Source organism: Pristiophorus japonicus, chromosome 9, assembly GCF_044704955.1.
Source record: "Pristiophorus japonicus isolate sPriJap1 chromosome 9, sPriJap1.hap1, whole genome shotgun sequence".
NCBI classification, from domain to species: Eukaryota; Metazoa; Chordata; class Chondrichthyes; family Pristiophoridae; genus Pristiophorus; species Pristiophorus japonicus.
In genome coordinates, this window is record NC_091985.1 from 128,520,517 (window position 1) to 128,539,147 (window position 18,631).

Here is an 18,631-nt window from a genome sequence, read left to right on the forward strand (position 1 = left end):
AAATATCTCGATTAGATCACTCCTTAATATTTTATATTCACGGGAATAGTGGCCTAGTCTATGTAACCTGTCCTCGTAATGTAACCGTTTTAGTCCCAGTCATCATCCTGGTGAATCAGCACTGCACCCCCTGCAGGGTCAATACATCCTTCCTGGGGTGTGGTGCCCCGAAGTGGAGATAGCGCGATCTGATATGGTTGCCAGGAGGACGATCCTCCAAGTCACTTCACAGCACCATCCTCACAGGTCAGCACGCCTGCAAGAAGGTGGACCCATGTTTCAGGCCGCAGCTGTTACTGCGACTGGACGGGATGGCCCTGATCGCTGGGGGTCTTTGCAGCATGACACAGCCATACATGTGGCTCTCGAGATCATCTGCATAGGCCGTTAGTACCTCACAGTTATTGCCAGGTAGGCATGCCAGGGCCGGCTGAGAATTTTGGCAGCATGTTAGTGGGTGTGACCAATTAGGACACACTTGATGTTGATGACCCTTGACATTCTTTCGTTCAATCAATCCCACTGAAACTATTAGTCATGGTGATTGGGCGGTTTCCAAGGAGACGGCCAACGTTATGGTTAGTCAGGCATTTATTAGTTGCACCATCGAGTCTGCTCTCCCAACTGACTTTGGGAATAGGAACCTCTGCATGTGAAAGGGAGGTGCATTTACCTTTGCTCGACCTATCCACCTCCCCCTCTCGACCTCTCCGCCACCTCTGTGCTGAAAAGCTGCTTGCCGCACATGCAGTCAAGGACACAAGGACAGGCCGCAATTTCCTCCAGGTAAACACTAGGAAGGCCGACGCCATCGTTTTTGGTTCCTGCCATAAACTCTACACCCTCGCCACTGATTCCATCCCCCTCCTCGGCCAATGTCTCGGGTTGAATCAGACTGCTTGCAACCTCAACGTCCTATTGGACCACGTGCTGAGCTTCTGACCTCACATCCCCACCATCGATACTTCCGTTTACTTCTGCCTCCATGACATTGCCCGCCCCTGCCTCAGCCATCTGTTTCTGAAACTCTCATCCTTGCCTGCATCACCATCCAGCTCCACTATTCCAACACTCGCCTGGCGTGCGTCCCATCCTCCATGCTCTGTGAAGTTCAGTTCATCCAAAACTTGCATGCATCCCACACCAAATCCTGCTCAGCCGTCACTCCTGTCCTTGCTGACTGACCTACACTGACGATTCCTGGTCCTCCAATCCTCAAAATAAAATTCTCATCCTCGTGTTTAATTCCCTTCATGGCCTCGCCCCTTTTAATCCCTGTAACCTCCTCCAGCTCTACAATTCATCGAGAACTCTGCAGTCTCTGGCTCGGGCCTCTTGTCTATCTCTCTCTCCCTTCGCTCCACTACTGCTGGTTGTCGAGGCTCCGTGCTCAGGAATTTCCTCCCTAAAGCCCTCCACCTTCCCCCCTTCTCCTCGAATCCTCTATCCCTCCATCCTTGCAAACTACTGTCCCATCTCCAGCCTCCTTTTCCTCTCCAAAGTCCTTGAACGTGTTATCGCCTCCCAAATCTGTGGCCATCTTTTCCACAACTCCATGTTTGAATCCCTTTAATCTGATTTTCACGCCTGTCACAGTACCGAAACGGCTCTCATTAAAGTCACAAATGAAATCCTTTGTGACTGAGACAAACGATCCATCCTCGTCCTTCTTGACTTGTCTGCAGCCTTTGATACGGTTGACCACTCTATCCTTCTCCAACGCCTCTCCATTGTCGTCCAGCTGGGTGGGACTGCACTAGCCTGGTTCCATTCTTATCTATCTAATCGTAGCCAGAGAATCACCTGCAATGGCTTCTCTTCCTGCCCCTGCATTGTTACCTCTGGTATCCCCCAAGGATCTATCCTTGGTCCCCTCCTATTTCTCATCTACATGTTGCCCCTTGGCGACATCATCCGGAAACACAGCGTCAGTTTCCACATGTACGCTGATGACACCCAGCTCCACCTCACCACCACGTCTCTTGACACCCTCCAGTCTCTAAATTGTCAGTCTGCTTGTTCGACATCTAGTACTGAATGGGCAGAAATTTTCTCCAATTGAATATTGGGAAGACTGAAGCCATTGTTTTCGGTCCCTGCCACAAACTCCGTTCCCTAACCACTGACTCCATTCCTCTCCCCAACTTCTGTCTGAGGCTAAATCACACTGTTCACAACATTGATGTCATATTTGACCCTGAAATGAGCTTTCGACCACACATCCTCAGCAAAACTAAAACCGCCTCTGTAACATTGCCCATCTCTGCCTTTGCCTCAGTTCATCCGCTGCTGAAACCCTCATCCATGCCTATCTTACCTCTAGACTTGACTATTCCAACATACTCCTGTCTGGCCTCCCACATTCTACCCTGCATAAACTAGAGGTGATCCAAAACTCGGTTGCATGTGTCCTAACTTGCACCAATTCCCATTCACCCATCACCCCTGTTCTCGCTGACCTACATTAGCTTTCGGTTAAGCAACGCCACGATTTCAAAATTCTCATCCTTGTTTTCAAATCCCTCCATGGCCATGCCCCTCCCCATCGCTGTAATCTCCTCCAGCCCCACAAGACCCCCCACCCAATGAGATGTCTGCGCTTCTCTAATTCTGTCCTCTTGAGCATTCCTGGTTATAATCGCTCAACGATTGGTGGCCGTGCATTCTGTTGCCTGGGCCCCAAGCTCTAGAACTCCCTCCCTAAACCTCTCTGCCTCTCTTTCCTCCTTCGAGACGCTCTTTAAAACCACTTTAATCAAGCTTTTGGTCACCTGCGCTAATTTCTACTTATGCGGCTCGGTGTCAAATTGCATAATACTCTTGTGAAGCGCCTTGGGACATTTCACTATGTTAAAGGCGCTATATAAATACAAGTTGTTATTATTGAAGACCCTAAAACCCAAAAGCTTTCACCAAGTTTTTGGGAACACCTGCCATATCTCCTTTGCCTCGGCATCCACTGTTATTTGTTACATGTGTGTGAAGCGCCTTGGGATGCTTTTCTACATTACAGGCACTATATAAATGCAAGTTGTAGTTAGTAATAATTTGCCATTCGAGCAACGGATCTGAACTTCAGTTGTGAGATGATTATAATCAGACATACCAAAACAGGGCTGGCTGACTGAACCATTAAGCACAGTGTTAAGGGTCAAACCAAATGACGTGGTAACAATCTCAATCTATTGGGAAAATGCCAGGACGTGTAACTAAGTGCGTGTATCAGAGAGAGCGAGCGGGAATAACCTTTTATGTGGCATCTTATCGAATGCCTTCTGGAAATCTAAATACACATCTGCTGGTTCCCCTTTATCCACTCTGCTCATTACATCCTCAAAGAACTTCAGCAAATTTGTCAAACATGATTTCCCTTTCATAAAACCATGCTAATCTGCTTGACTGCATTATGATTTTCTAAATGTCCTGCTACTACTACTTTAATCATGGACTCCAGCATTTTCCCAATGACAGATGTTAGGCAACTGGTTTATAATTTCCTGCTTTCTGTCTCCCTCCTTTTTTAAATAGGGGCGCTACATTTGCGGTTTTCCAATTCGCTGCGACCGCCCCAGAATCCAGGGAATTTTGTTGGTTGTTTACAACCAACGCATCCACTATCTCTGCAGCCACTTCTTTTAAGACCCCAGGTTGCAGGCCATCAGGTCTCGGGTGATTTGTCCACCTTTAGTCCTATTAGTTTGCCTAGTTCTTTTTCTCTAGTGATAGTGATTGTTTTAAGTTTCCCCCTTCCAATAGCCCCTTGATTGGGATGCTTTTAGTGTCTTCTACCGTAAATACCAATACAAAATATTTGTTCAAAGTCTTTGCCATTTCCCTGTTGCCCATTATTAATTCCCCCATCTCATCATCTAAGCGACCAACATTTATTTTCGCTACTCTCTTCCTTTTTATATACCTGTAGACGCTCTTACTGTCTGTTTTTATATTTCTTGCTAGTTTACTCTCATGAACTATCTTCTCTCTCTCTCTATTATTTTTTTTAGTCATCCTTTGCTGGGACGAGGTGAAGAGGTTTAGGGAGGGAATTCCAGAGCTTAGGATCTTGGCAGCTGAAGGCACGGCTGCCAATGGTGGAGCGATTAAAATTGGGGATGCTCAAAAGGCCAGAATTGGTACTGGACGTGGTACAAAACCCTCAGAACATACTTAAAAAAAAAAGAAGCCCTATCTCCTTAAAAAATGTTTGGTTCAACGATCATTCTGATGACAAACTCAGCATAAAACGGTCCCAAATCTTTTATTTCGTATGTTACTGCTATGAAAATGATGTCGAGTTTTCTCTTCTGGACTTTCTCCCTCCCCCCCGTATTAAAAAAAAATTGCTTATCACTTTCTTTTTGAATAGGAAGCCAGCTCAACCGTTGAATGAAGGTGAGAGAGTAAAGTAATATAATCCTACCTGGTGCGTTTATAGCTTATCTGCTTAACTGCTGTGGGATTTTCCTTAATGTGGCATTTGAGTGTCAGCTACCCTACGGTAGTTTATCTTAAGAAAAAAGTAATTGCTGAATTGACTCCGACTGAAAGCATGTGGTGCAGCAGCAGCAGCTGCATACCAATTTGGGAATCAATTAGTAGCAGCTAGTTCCGGCTGGAGGACAGTTTGGGACAGCATTCCATGCTTCTGAAGAACCTCAATTAGAAGCTCCAAGTGTCAGGAAGCTTTTGAAGCGGTCCTATTTCTCCTGGTTGGGGAGTCTGGGACTCGGGGACATGGCCTAAAAATGAGAGCTGAATCGTTCAGGAGTGAAGTTCGGAAACATTTCTACACGCAAAGGGTGGTAGAAGTTTGGAACTTTCTTCTGAAAATGCTGAGTCAATTGTTAATTTTAAATCTGAGATTTATAGATTTTTGTTAACCAAAGGTATGAAGATATATAGAAACATAGAAAACAGGTGCAGGAGTAGGCCATTCGGCCCTTCGAGCCTGCACCACCATTCAATATGATCATGGCTGATCATTCACCTCAGTACCCCTTTCCTGCTTTCTCTTCATATCCCTTGATCCCTTTAGCCGAAAGGGCCACATCTAATTCCCGCTTGAATATATCCAATGAACTGGCCTCAACAACTCTCTGCGGCAGGGAATTCCGCAGGTTAACAACTCTCCGAGTGAAGCAGTTTCTCCTCATCTCAGTCCTAAATGGCCTACCCCTTAACCTAAGACTGTGTCCCCTGGTTCTGGACTTCCCCAACATCGGGAATATTCTTCCCGCATCTAACTTGTCCCGTCAGAATCTTATATGTTTCTATGAGATCCCCTCTCATCCTTCTAAACTCCAATGTATAAAGGCCCAGTTGATCCAGTCTCTCCTCGTATGTCCGTCCAGCCATCCCTGGAATCACTCTGGTGAACTCCCTCAATAACAAGAACGTCCTTCCTCAGATTAGGAGACCAAAACTGAACACAATATTCTAGGTGAGGCCTCACCAAGGCCCTGTACAATTGCAGTAAGACCTTCCCCTGCTCCTATACTCAAATCCCCTAGCTATGAAGACCAACATGCCATTTGCCTTCTTCACCGCCTGCTGTACCTGCATGCCAACTTTCAATGACTGATGAACCATGACACCCAGGTCTCGTTGCACCTCCCCTTTTCCTAATCTGCCACCATTCAGATAATATTCTGCCTTTGTGTTATTGCCCCCAAAGTGGATAACCTCATACTTATCCACATTATACCGCATCTGCCATTCATTTGCCCACTCACCTAACCTGTCCAAGTCACCCTGCAGCCTCTTAGGCATCCTCCTCACAGCCACCCAGTTCAGTGTCATCTGCAAATTTGGAGATATTACAGTCTAAATCATTAATGTATATTGTGAAGAGCTGGGGTCCCTGCACTGAGCCCTGTGGCACTCCACTAGTCACTGCCTCCCATTCCGAAAAGGACCCGTTTATCCCGACTCTCTGCTTCCTGCCTGCGAACCAATTCTCTATCCACGCCAGTACATTACCCCCAATACCATGTGCCTTGATCTTGTACACCAATCTCTTATGTGGGACCTTGTCAAAGGCCTTTTGAAAGTCCAAATACACCACATCCATTGGTTCTCCCTTGTCCACTCTACTAGTTACATCCTCAAAAAATTCTAGAAGATTGGTCAAGCATGATTTCCCCTTCATAAATCCATGCTGATATGGGGCAAAGGCGGATATGGAGTTAGGTCACAGATCAGCCATGATCTCACTGAATAGCGGAACAAGCTCGAGGGACTAAATAGCCTATCCCTGTTCCTATTTTCCTATTGCGTCCACTTTTAATTCATTAAAGCTTTCCCTGGAGCAATACACCAACACCGAGGAGAGGTTTGTGATGTTTTAACAAGCCTTACTGTTCCACAATTTCTGGCTGCCTTGATGGCAGAGTGCATGAACACCCACTATATTACTTTGTTACCTCGTGACTTGACTATTCCAATGTTCTCCTGGTCGGTCTTCCATCTTCCACCGTCTGCAAACTTAAGCTTATCCAAAACTCTGCTGCCCATCTCCTATCTCGCACTAATTCACTTCTTTGCTCGCTGACCGACATTGGCTCCCGGTCCGGCAAAGCCTTGACTTTAAAATTCTTGTCCTTGTTTTCAATTCCCTCCATGCCCCTGCCTATTTCTGTAGCCTCCTGCAGCCCTACAACCTTCCGAGATCTCTAGGCTCCTCTTGTGGCCTCTGGAGCATCCCCGATTTTCATCGCGCCACCAGTGGCGGCCGTGCCTTCAGCTGCCAAGGCCCTAAAGCTCTGGAATTCCCTCCCTAAACCTCGCCGCCTCTCTAGCTCTCTCTCGTCCTTTAAGATCCTCCTTAAAACTTACCTCTTTGACAAAGCTTTTGGTCATCTGCCCTAATATCTCCTTGTGTGGCTCGGTGTCAAACTTTGTTGAGAACACTCCTTTGAAGCGCCGTGGGACGTTTTATGACGTTAAAGGCGCTATATAAATGCAAGCTGCTGTTTATATGGTGATTTACTGGTTTGTCAGGGTTCCTTGGGGAATAAAGAAAAGAGCGACTTGCATTTCTATAGCATCATTCACAACTTCAGGAGGTCCCAAAGCGCTTTACAGCTTTGAAATGCACTCATTTTTCAAATAGAAAAAGTTTTGCATACCATTGGTATGCAGTAATTCTGCTCAGATCATATAATATTCAAATATGCTACGGTGCCATTTGGTTTATTTTGATTAGTAGGGGTTAGTGAGGGTGGGGGGGGGGATCAATAATTAACTGGGAGAGTCAATCTATTACCCGTACAAAACACACTGAAGGCAAGGTGCTTCAATATATTACTGCCTTCTTTCTCGTTTGGTACATAAGGAGTTAAAATGGGATTTACTTACAGAATCTGACCCAGGCCAGCTGATACACACAATGGAGAGGGCAGAGACAAAGAGTAACTCAAAAAGTCCTTGATGTGGAATCGCAGTGTTACAGTACAAAACAGACCATTCAGATCAACAAGGCTGTGCCACATCATCCAATGACTCTAATCCCACCCTTCTGCCTGCTCGCCATAGCCTTCAATATTCCTCTTTATTTAAGTGACTATCTAATTCCTTGTTGAAAGAACTCATGAACTCTACATCAGAACTGTGAGGGTATAGATATCAGGAAAGGATGAACTGCCTGGGTCCCTTTTTTCTTGAAAAAAGAAGGCAGAGAGGTGACCTAATCGAGGTCTTTAAAATTATGAAAGGTTTTGATAGAGCGGATAGAGAGAGAATGTTTCCACTTGTGGGGAAGAGCAAATCTAGAGGCCATTAATATAAGATAGTCACCAAGAAATCAAATAGGCAATTCAGAAGAAATTCCTTTACCCAGAGTATGGTGAGAATGTGGAACACTCCATCACAGGGAGTGGTTGATGCGAATAGTATTGATGTATTTAAGGGGAGACTAGATAAGCACATAAGGGAGAAGGGAATAGAGGGTTATGCTGATAGAATTACATGAGGAAAGACGAGAGGAGGCTCGAGTGGAGCATAAATGTCAGCATGGACTGGTCGGGCCAAATGGCCTGTTTTTGTGCCGTAGATTCTTTGTAATAATGGATATGGAATGTTTCTTATTCTAGGATGGAGAAGCTTCAAAAGACGTCCAAAGTATTTCGGGGCTGGCTGACGTTCCCCAGGAAAGGGCAAGGCCATGGAGGGATTTGAAAACAAGGGTAACATTTTGTTTAACTGAGTGGTTATTGGACTAGGAGCCAATGTAGGTCAGTGAGCACAGGAGTGATGGGTGAAGGGGGACTTGGTCAAGATATGAAAAACATTAGGCTGTAAATGCAATTAGCTACCTAACTGACAGATTCATAGCAAGTTTCCATCTATCTCAACAAAGACATTAAAGGAACTAGAAACCAAAAGCTGGCATAGACTTTTTAAAGTGGACAACTCGTGAAGTAAATTTTACAAACAGCATTTAGAGGGCTCCCTCTATGGAATTATGAAATCCTCTATTCACTTAGTCAAATAGTGAAACTTTTGTCTCTTAATCTCTCCCGCCTTCCACCCTATCACAGACCTTCCCTTTACCTGCCTCTGTATTTGCTTAAACCTGTTAAATCTCCAACCTATTTCAGTTCTGGCGAAAGGTCATCGACCTGAAACGTTAACTATTTCTCTCTGACGATGCTGTCTGACTTGCTGAGAGTTTTCCAGCATTTTCTGTTTTTTAGTTCAGATTTCCAGCATCCGCAGTATTAGTGAAATAAACTGTTCAAGGATGCAGGCCAAAGGGGGTTCCTGAAGCATGTTTACTTCTCGTCATGGGCATCTGCCAAAACCAGAGTTCATAATGGTTCCAAATCCCTTTCAGTATCTGCTGTGATATTGCTGAATTTCAGCTAAAGCCGCAGCAAATTATTCGCAATGTCCAAACGCATCGACACCAACCAAAAGGGGAGAAGAAAAGCAAAATTTCAAGAGGGGACCCCCTTATCTAGTTACTGAATTGCAGATGCATCAGTAACTTACATTTGTAAGCCGCTTTTAAAGGGGCAAAACATTCAAAGACCTGAGCTAGCGTAGGAAGGGGTTAAGGGAGGGAAGCTGAAACTGCTTAAGAGGTAGGTTTGAAGGGGTGTAGGGATGCAACAAGATGAAGGGGTTTAGGGAGGGAGTTCGACTGTGAGGACAATATGGCTGAAGGTTTTGTCACTGACAGTACACTGGAAGGGGAAGGAGCTCGCAAGTAGATCAGACGGGATGAGTGGAGAACGTGGGCTACAATGTAGGACTGGAGAACGTTGCAAAGGTGGGGAAGGTTGAGGTCAGAGAGAAATTTGAACCTACATGTTTACCATCTACATACAAGATGCACTGCAGCAACTCGCCAAGGCTTCTTCGACAGCACCTCCCAAACCCGTGACCTCTACCACCTAGAAGGACAAGGGCAGCAGGTACATGGCTCCACCATCTCCTCCAAGTTCCCCTTCAAATCACACCCCATCCTGACTTGGAAATATATCACTGTTCCTTCATTATTGCTGGGTCAAAATCCTAGAACTCCCTCCCTAACAGCACTGTGGGAGAACCTTCACCACACGGACTGCAGCGGTTCAAGGAGGCGGCTTCACCTGCTCAAGGGCAATTATGGGCAAAAAATATTGGCCTTACCAGTGGTGCCCACATCCCATGAATGAATAAAAAAAGGCAGGGATTCTGAAATTATATAAAGTAGGTTTGTATTCCCTGGAGTATAAAAGGTTAAGGGGGTGATTTGATTCAGGTTTTAAGGAATTTGAAAGGAATTTACAGGGTAGATAGAGTGAAACTTTTTCACCTGGTGCGAGTGTGGAAAGTCTAGAACAAGGGGGCAGAACCTTAAAACCAGAACCAGGCCATTCAAGAGAGAAGTTAGGAAACACTTCTTCACACAAAAGGTGGTAGAAGTGTGGCACTCTTGCCCACAAAAAGCAGCAGATGCTCGCTCAATTAATAGATTTTTGATCGCCAACGGTACTAAGGGATATGCAGACAAGGCGGGTAAATGGAAATAGGATACAGATCAACCATTGTCCTAGAGTTCGGGAGGCCCGGAGGTCTGAGAGTTCGGGAGGCCCGGAGGTCTGAGAGTTCGGGAGGCCCGGAGGTCTGAGAGTTCGGGAGGCCCGGAGGTCTGAGACTTCGGGAGGCCCGGAGGTCGGCAAGGAGTTCACTTCTGGCGAGGAGCTCACAGCACTCTTCTGGGCAGGTAAGTGATTGACTGTTTGATTGGTAAGTATCTCTTTTTCTTTTATAATCAGATGTCTAATTGGAGGAATGGAAGAACAGCTCAGTCCTGCGGAGTGCATGCCCTGCAGCATGTGGGAAGTCTTGGACGCTTCGTACGGCCTAGACAACCACGCGTGCAGGTGTCGTCTCCAGCTTCAACTACTTGAGCTCCGCGTTTTGGAGCTTGAGCGGAGGCCAGAGTCAATACGGTGCATCTGCTAGGCTGAACACCACGTGGACAGCACATTTCAGGAGGTGGTCACCCTGCAGCTTAAAAGCAAACAGGTAGAGAGGAAGTGGGTGAACACCAGATGGAGGATGGAGGCTAGGCAGGTAGTGCAGGAGTTCCCCCGTGAGTCCATCTTACTTTCTAACCGATATTCTCTTCTGAGCAGCAGTGAGGGCGATGGTGCCTCTGGGGAGTGCAACCAGAGCCAAGTCCAAGGCACCATGGGTGGTTCAGTTGCACAGGGGAAAGGGCCAAATAATAAAAGAGCTGTGGTGGGAGGGGATTCAATAGTTAGGGGAATAGAGAGGTGTTTCTGCAGCTGTAGACATGACTCCAGGATGGTATGGTGCTTCCCTGGTGCCAGGGTCAAGGATGAATGGATGCAGGGCATTCTGGGGGGAGAGGATAAACAGCTAGAGGTGGTGGTCCATATTGGGACCAGTGACATAGGTAGAAAGAGGGATGAGGTCCTGCAGGCAGAATTTAGGAATTTAGAGAAAAATTAAAGGGAAGGACCTCAAAGGTAGTAATCTCCGGGTTACTTACCACCGGTGCCACGTGCTAATGAGTACAAGAATAGAAGGATAGACAGGATGAACGCTTGTGTAGGACAGAGGGCTTTAAATTCCTGAGGCATTGGGACCACTTCTGGGGGAGATGGAACCTGTACAAACCGGACGGGTTGCACCTCAACAGCGCCGGGACCAATATCCTCACGGGGAGATTTGCTAGTGCTGTTGGGGAGAGTTTAAACCAGCTTGGCAGGGGGATGGGAACCTGAGAATAAATTCAATAGGGAAGGAAGTAAAGCTGAAATTGGAAAGCAAGAATGTAGAAAGCGAATCTGTAAGACAGAGGAAACAAGGGTTAGTAAGCAGTAATCAAGGAGGTCTTCCTGTGCTAAATGGTATATACTTCAATGCAAGGAGTATAGCGAGTAAGACGGATAAGCTGAGAGCACAGGTAGACACTTGGGAGTATGACATTATAGCCATTAGAGACATGGCTGAAAGAGGGGCAGGTTTGGCAATTTTTAGACAATACAGATAGGGGGGTAAAAAGGGAGGGGTGGGGGGGTCGCGGTATTGATTAAAGAAACTATTACATCTGTGAGGAGGGATGGTATGTTAGAGGGATCATCAAATGAGGCCATATGGGTCGAACTGAAAAATAAAAAAGGGGTGATCACACTGCTGGGCGTGTGTAGTATAGACCCCCAAACAGTGGGAGGGAGATAGAAGAGCAAATATGTAGGCAAATTTCTGTGAAGTCCAAAAACCACATGACAGTAATAGTAGGGGATTTCAACTATCCTAATATTGACTGGGACAAATATAGTGCGAAGAGTATAGAGGATGCGGAATTCTTAAAATGCATTCAAGAGAACTTTTTTAGTCAGTATGTAACAAGCCCAACATGGGCGGGGATGGTTCTGGATTTAGTTTTGGGGAATGGGGCTGGGCAGATAGAAGGTGTATTAATGGGAGAGCACTTGGGTGCAGTGACCATAATTCAGTCAGATTCAAAGTAGTTATGGATAAGGGCAAGGATGGACCATGAATAAAAGTCCCAAATTGGGAAAAGCTAACTCTGCTAAGTTGAGAAGTGATTTGGCCATAGTGGACTACAAACAGCTACTTGTAGGTAAATCAGTATCGGAACAGAGGGAGGCATTCAAGGAGGAGATCCGGAGGACTCAGGCCAAACATGTGCCCTTAAAGAAAAAGGGTGGGAATAACAATTCTAGAGCCCCTGGATGTCTAGGGACTTACACGGGGGATAACGAAAAAAAAGGGAAGCGTATGTCATATACAGACGGCTAAATACTGTAGAATCTCTGAAGGAATATAGAAAGTTCAGAGGTAAAATTAAAAAGGATATTAGAAATGCTGAGAGCATGAAAATTTCTTGGCAAGCAAAATTAAGTAAAACCCAAAGATGTTCTGTAAATATATTAAGAGTAAGAGGATAACTAAAGAAAGGGTAGACCATGAGGATAATCTGTGTGTGGAGACAGAAGATGTTGGTATGGTTCTTAATGAATACTTTGCGTCTGTTTTCACAAAGGAAAGGGGCAATGCAGATACTGCTATCGAGGAGGAGTGTGAAATTCTGGAATAAACAGTGAGAGAGGAAGTATTAAGGGGTGTAGCAGCTTTGAAAGTGGATAAGTCTCCAAGCCCGGATGAAATGCATCCCAGGCTGTTGAGCGAAGCAAAAGAGGAAATAGCAGAGGCCTTGATCATAATTTTCCAGTCCTCTTTGAATTGACGCATAGTGCCGGAGGACTGCTAATGTGGTACCCTTGTTTAAGAAGGGACAAAGGGATAGGCCGAGTAATTACAGGCCTGTCAGCCAAACCTCAGTGGTGGGAAAATTATTGGAAAAAATCCTGAAGAACAGGATAAATCTACATTTAGAAAGGCAAGGGTTAATCAAGGACAGTCAGCACGGATTTGTTAAGGGAAGATCGTGTTTGACTACCCGGATTGAATTTTTCGAGGAGGTAACCAGGAGGGTCGATGAGGGTATTGCGTACAATGTAGTGTATATGGACTTTAGCAAAGCTTTTGATAAGGCAGACTGGTCACGAAGGTAAATTGTCCATGGGATCCAGGGCAAAGTGGCAAGTTGGATCCAAAATTGACTCAGAGGTAGGAAGCAAAGGGTAATGGTTGATGGATGTTTTTATGACTGGAAGGATGTTTCCAGTGGGGTTCCACAGGGCTTAGTACTGGGTCCCTTAATTTTTGCGGTATACTTCAATGATCTAGATTTGAATATAGGGAGTATGATTAAGAAGTTTGCAGATGACACTAACATTGGCTGTGTGGTTGATAATGAAGAGGAAAGTCATGGACTGCAGGAGGATATTAATCTACTGGTCTGGTGGGCAGAACAGTTGCAAATGGAATTTAATTCAGAGAAATGTGAGGTAATGCACTTGGGGGAGGGCTAATAAGGAAAGGGTATACACATTAAACAGTAGGTCACTTAGAAGTGCAGATGAACAATGGGATCCTGGAAGTAGAAGGCCAGGTGGATAAGGTGGTTAAGAAGGCATACGGAATGCTTGCCTTTATTGGCCAAGGCATAGAATACAAGAGGTTATGCTTAAATTGTATAATACTCTGGTTAGGCCACAGCTGGAATACTGCGTGCAGTTCTAGTTGCCGTATTATAGGAAGGAGGTAATTGCACTGGAAAGGGTACAGAGGAGATTTACGAGGATGCTGCCTGGAATGGAGAATCTTAGCTATGAGGAGAGATTGGATAAGTTGGGTTTGTTCTCCTTGGAACAGAGGAGGCTGAGAGGAGATCTCATTGAGGTATATAAAGTTTTGAGTGGCCTGGATAGAGTGGATAAGAAAACATAGAAAACATAGAAAATAGGTGCAGGAGCAGGCCATTCGGCCCTTCTAGCCTGCACCGCCATTCAATGAGTTCACGGCTGAACATGCAACTTCAGTACCCCATTCCTGCTTTCTCACCATACCCCTTGATCCCCTAGTAGTAAGGACTACATCTAACTCCTTTTTGAATATATTTAGTGAATTGGCCTCAACAACTTTCTGTGGTAGAGAATTCCACAGGTTCACCACTCTCTGGGTGAAGAAGTTCCTCCTCATCTCGGTCCTAAATGGCTTACCCCTTATCCTTAGACTGTGACCCCTGGTTCTGGACTTCCCCAACATTGGGAACATTCTTCCTGCATCTAACCTGTCTAAACCCATCAGAATTTTAAACGTTTCTATGAGGTCCCCTCTCATTCTTCTGAACTCCACTGAATACAAGTCCAGTTGATCCAGTCTTTCTTGATAGGTCAGTCCCGCCATCCCGGGAATCAGTCTGGTGAACCTTCACTGCACTCCTTCAATAGCAAGAATGTCCTTCCTCAGGTTAGGAGACCAAAATACTCCAGGTGTGGCCTCACCAATGCCCTGCACAACTGTAGCAACACCTCCCTGCTCCTGTACTCAAATCCCCTCACTATGAAGGCCAACATGCCATTTGCTTTCTTAACCGCCTGCTGTACCTGCATGCCAACCTTCAATGACTGATGTACCATGACACCCAGGTCTCGTTGCACCTCCCCTTTTCCTAATCTGTCATCATTCAGATAATAGTCTGTCTCTCTGTTTTTACCACCAAAGTGGATAACCTCACATTTATCCACATTATACTTCATCTGCCATGCATTTGCCCACTCACCTAACCTATCCAAGTCGTTCTGCAGCCTCATAGCATCCTCCTCGCAGCTCACACTGCCACCCAACTTAGTGTCACCCACAAATTTGGAGATACTACATTTAATCCCCTCGTCTAAATCATTAATGTACAGTGTAAACAGCTGGGGCCCCAGCACAGAACCTTGCGGTACCCCACTAGTCACCGCCTGCCATTCTGAAAAGTACCCATTTACTCCTACTCTTTGCTTCCTGTCTGACAACCAGTTCTCAATCCATGTCAGCACACTACCCCCAATCCCATGTGCTTTAACTTTGCACATTAATCTCTTGTGTGGGACCTTATCGAAAGCCTTCTGAAAGTCCAAATATGCCACATCAACTGGTTCTCCCTTGTCCACTCTACTGGAAACATCCTCAAAAAATTCTAGAAGATTTGTCAAGCATGATTTCCCTTTCACAAATCCATGCTGACTTGGACCTATCATGTCACCTCTTTCCAAATGCGCTGCTATGACATCCTCAATAATTGATTCCATCATCTTACCCACTACCGATGTCAGGCTGACCGGTCTATAATTCCCTGTTTTCTCTCTCCCTCCTTTTTTTAAAAAGTGGGGTTACATTGGCTACCCTCCACTCGATAGGAACTGATCAAGAGTCAATGGAATGTTGGAAAATGACTGTCAATGCATCCGCTATTTCCAAGGCCACCTCCTTAAGTACTCTGGGATGCAGTCCATTAGGCTCTGGGGATTTATCGGCCTTCAATCCCATTAATTTCCCCAACACAATTTCCCGACTAATAAGGATTTCCCTCAGTTCCTCCTCCTTACTAGACCCTCTGACCCCTCTTATATCCCGAAGGTTGTTAATGTCCTCCTTAGTGAATACCGAACCAAAGTACTTGTTTAGTTGGTCCGCCATTTCTTTGTTCCCCGTTATGACTTCCCCTGATTCTGACTGCAGGGGACCTACGTTTGTTTTTACTAACCTTTTTCTCTTTATATATCTATTGAAACTTTTGCAATCCGTCTTAATGTTCCCTGCAAGCTTCTTTTCGTACTCCATTTTCCCTGCCCTAATCAAACCCATTGTCCTCCTCTGCTGAGTTCTAAATTTCTCCCAGTCTCCGGGTTCACTGCTATTTCTGGCCAATTTGTATGTCACTTCCTTGGCTTTAATACTATCCCTGATTTCCCTTGATAGTTGAGCCACCTTCCCTTTTTTATTTTTACGACAGACAGGAATGTACAATTGTTGTAGTTCATCCATGCGGTCTCTAAATGTCTGCCATTGCCCATCCACAGTCAACCCCTTAAGTATCATTCGCCAATCAATCCTAGCCAATTCACGGCTCATACCTTCAAAGTTACCCTTCTTTAAGTTCTGGACCTTGGTCTCTGAATTAACTGTTTCATTCTCCATCCTAATGCAGAATTCCACCATATTATGGTCACTCTTCCCCAAGGGGCCTCGCACAACTGGATTGCTAATTAATCCTCTCTCATTACACAACACCCAGTCTAAGATGGCCTCCCCCCTAGTTGGTTCCTCAACATATTGGTCTAGAAAACCATCCCTTATGCACTCCAGGAAATCTACCTCCACCGTATTGCTTCCTGTTTGCTTAGCCCAATCTATGTGCATATTAAAGTCACCCATTATAACTGCTGCACCCTTATTGCATGCACCCCTAATTTCCTGTTTGATGCCCTCCCCAACATCACTACTACTGTTTGGAGGTCTGTACACAACTCCCAATAACGTTTTTTGCCCTTTGGTGTTCTGCAGCTCTACCCATATAGATTCCACATCATCCAAGCTAATGTCCATTCTAACTATTGCATTAATCGCCTCTTTAACCAGCAATGCTACCCCACCTCCTTTTCCTTTTATTCTATCCTTCCTGAATGTTGAATACTCTTCAATGTTGAGTTCCCAACCCTGATCATCCTGGAGCCATGTCTACGTAATCCCAATCACATCATATTTGTTAACATCTATTTGCACAGTTAATTCATCCACCTTATTACGGATACTCCTTGCATTAAGACACAAAGCCTTCAGGCTTGTTTTTTTAACACCCTTTGTCCTTTTAGAATTTTGCTGTACAGTGGCCCTTTTTGTTTTTTGTCTTGGGTTTCTCTGCCCTCCACCTTTCCTCATCTCCTTTCTGTCTTTTGTTTTTGTCTCCTTTTTGTTTCCCTCTGTCTCCCTGCATTGGTTCCCATCCCCTTGCCATATTAGTTTAACTCCTCCCCAACAGCACTAGCAAACACTCCCCCTAGGACATTGGTTCCGGTCCTGCCCAGGTGCAGACCGTCCGGTTTGTACTGGTCCTACCTCCCCCAGAACCGGTTCCAATGCCCCAGGAATTTGAATCCCTCCCTGCTGCACCACTGTTCAAGCCACGTATTCATCTGCGCTATCCTGCGATTCTTACTCTGACTTGCACGCGGCACTGGTAGCAATCCTGAGATTACTACTTTTGAGGTCCTACTTTTTAATTTAGCTCCTAGCTCCTTAAATTCGTTTCGTAGGACCTCATCCCTTTTTTTTACCTATGTCGTTGGTACCAATGTGCACCACGACAACTGGCTGTTCTCCTTCCCTTTTTAGAATGTCCTGCACCCGCTCCGAGACATCCTTGACCCTTGCACCAGGGAGGCAACATACCATCCTGGAGTCTCGGTTCCGGCCGCAGAAACGCCTATCTATTCCCCTTACAATTGAATCCCCTATCACTATCGCTCTCCCACTCTTTTTCCCGCCCTCCTGTGCAACAGAGCCAGCCACGGTGCCATGAACTTGGCCGCTGCTGCCCTCCCCCGATGAGTCATCCCCCCAACAGCACTCAAAGCAGTGTATCTGTTTTGCAGGGGGATGACCACAGGGGATCCCTGCACCACCCCCCTTGCACTACTCTTCCTGCTGGTCTTCCATTCCCTATCTATCTGTGGACCCTTCACCTGCGGTAAGACCAACTCGCTACATGTGCTACTCACGTCATTCTCAGCATCGTGGATGCTCCAGAGTGAATCCACCCTCAGCTCCAACTCCGCAACGTGGTCCGTCAGGAGCTGGAGGCGGACACACTTCCCACACACGTAGTTGTCAGGGATACTGGAGTCGTCCCTGAGTTCCCACATGGTACAGGAGGAGCATAACACGCGACCGAGCTGTCCTGTCATGACTTAACCCTTAGATACGCAACAACAATGCTAAAGTTTACTCACTGTTTATAGAAGAGAAAAAAGATAAACTACTCACCAATCACCAGCCAAACACCCACCCCCTTGGCTGTGACGTCACCTTTCTGTTTCTTTCTACTTTTTTTTTTGCCTTTTCCCTGTAGCTGCACAAGCCACGTCTCACCAACCCCGGACTCGCGCTGCTCCAACTGCTGCCGCCTCACTCTCGCACTGGGCCTTTTATAGGCCTCACCAACCCCGGACTCGCGCTGCTCCAACTGCTGCCGCCTCACTCTCCCGCTGGGCCTTTTATCGGCCTCACCAACCCCGGACTCGCGCTGCTCCAACTGCCGCCGCCTCACTCTCCCGCTGGGCCTTTTATAGGCCTCACCAACCCTGGACTCGCGCTGCTCCAACTGCCGCCGCCTCACTCTCCCGCTGGGCCTTTTATAGGCCTCACCAACCCCGGACCCGTGCTGCTCCAACAGCCGCCGCCTCACTCTCCCGCTGGGCCTTTTATAGGCCTCACCAACCCTGGACTCGCGCTGCTCCAACTGCTGCCGCCTCACTCTCCCGCTGGGCCTTTTATAGGCCTCTCCAACCCCGGACCCGTGCTGCTCCAACAGCCGCCGCCTCACTCTCTCCTGTTTCCCTTGGCAGAGGGGTCAATTATGAGGGGGCATAGTTTTAAAGTGGTTGGTGGAAGGTTTAGAGGTGATTTGAGGGGAAGCTTCTTCACGCAGAGGGTTGTGGGAGTCTGAAACTCACTGCCTGGAAATGTGGTGGAGGCA

The 18,631-nt window shown here is 46.3% G+C and overlaps 1 protein-coding gene across 2 annotated transcripts in view; it reads right to left on the bottom strand.

The window, feature by feature from the left end:
* sptlc3 (serine palmitoyltransferase, long chain base subunit 3) overlaps positions 1-18,631 on the bottom strand; it is a 156,376-nt gene that overhangs the window by 72,987 nt on the left and 64,758 nt on the right. The gene's annotated exons all lie outside the window — the stretch shown is intronic.